The following is a 1,894-nucleotide window of genomic DNA, read 5'->3' as shown; positions in this document are numbered from 1 at the left end:
GTCATAGACGTGGAATCATCACAGACTCGTTTCTTGAACATGACAATGAGTTCACTGTACTCAAATGGCCTCCACAGTCACCAGATCTCAATCCAATAGAGCATCTTTGGGATGTGGTGGAACGAGAGATTCGCATCATGGATGTGCAGCCGACAAATCTGCGGCAACTGTGTGATGCCATCATGTTAATATGGACCAAACTCCCTGAGGAATGCTTCCAACACCTTGTTGAATCTATTCCAGGAAGAATTGAGGCAGTTCTGAAGGCAAAAGGGGGTCCAACCCGTTACTAGCATGGGGTACCTAATAATGTGGCCGGTGAGTGTATAGCACCAGTTCACAACACATGTCATCTCAATTCACTTTACAGAGGCAATTCAACCAGATCATACAGTCAGATTGATTCAAATTTTTCTATCTAAGGAAAGCCAGTTGATTGCATCGACTCATTGACTCGAACGTAATCCCTCACACCAAGCATGCCTGTAGCGACAGTGGAGAGGAAAAACTCCCTTTTAACAAGAAGAAACCTCCAGCAGAACCAGGCAAATGTCTCCTACAATCATTAAACAGTCATAACACACATCACTGATTAAAGATCAGAAGCAGGGCTCTTACAAAAAAATAAAGAATATTTAGAACCAAATGTGCCCAGAAATACCTTTTTCTACTTTAGTAAATTGTTTAGAAAAAAGTGGCCACTCCCCCAGTTCTCTTCTGCTGTCTTGCAGAGAAAAGTGTAGCTTGGAGGAGTCGACCGTGTTAGAATTTGTTCCTCTTTTAATTTTCTGTGAACATGTTTCTGTTTAAAAAAAAAAAAAAGATCATGATCACTGTCATTGTAATGACAGTGATGATGACCATTGTGTAGTCATTATGTGGAACATGATAAATGATTAGCTGGAAGAGGTGATTCATATTTTTGACTGAAATAATGGGCTTCAGTTTGAGTATATTTAAAATAAATGCCTATTAAAACTTTATAAACCGTTTGAATCTTCTGAGAATGAGGATGAGTATTTGAATAGGTTACATTTTATAGTTGTTTATAAAGGACAACAGCTAATCTTGCATTTTTGTCATGGATATTAATGCTGACATGTCAGATAGTGAGAGAAAATGTGAAGATATGTTATGATCTCAACCACTTATGCTCCATGTTAACATTGATAACATTGAGTCATCTAAAGAGGCTTTTAAGTATTCTGAAATTAATCGTAAGCATGTATATCACTTATAAGCCATGTATGATCTTATTGTAAAATGTCTTAAAATATTAGTGTGCCGATATCAGAGCTGGATGAAAGGATTTTGTGGCTGACTACTATGCTGCTGCTAGAGAGGCCTTTATTATAAAGGAGGTTTTGTTAGATGCTTAAAAAAGCATGCATTGCATTTCATTAATGGAAATGCAATGGGGGCAGACTCTTGCAAAAAAGTTACAAAATATCCTCTTCCCTTTAAAGAGGTCAGATTCTTGAATATATCAACTAAACCACTTCCATCTGACATCGTTAGTAATCCAGAAAAAAAAAGAACATGAGCACCATCTTAACCTCTTTAACTAACTTTAATGACTTGATGCATGTTTATACACTAAGACCACTGTTATTCATGTGTATTTTTCCTAACCTAATCATATCTGTAATGTTAGTGTCTAATAGATGCCAAGGCTGGTAGGCTAAAGTACGATAGTCATCAACCTATTACTTTAGCCAGTACATTGTCTAATAACCGACTAAAGAAATTATATTTAGATACAGGGTTCCTACAGCATAAGGCAAGTTAAATTCAAGACTTTTTAAGACTTTTTAATGCCACTTGAAATAAAAATTTAAGACCAAATTCACAAGAAACGCAAGAAAAACCTGCTTGCGACAACTTAACCCAAAGG

This window comes from Cyprinodon variegatus, unplaced genomic scaffold, assembly GCF_000732505.1.
Source record: "Cyprinodon variegatus isolate N-32 unplaced genomic scaffold, C_variegatus-1.0 Scaffold540, whole genome shotgun sequence".
NCBI classification, from domain to species: Eukaryota; Metazoa; Chordata; class Actinopteri; order Cyprinodontiformes; family Cyprinodontidae; genus Cyprinodon; species Cyprinodon variegatus.
The sequence above is the reverse complement of the archived record's forward strand: the minus strand, read 5'-3'. Positions refer to the sequence as shown.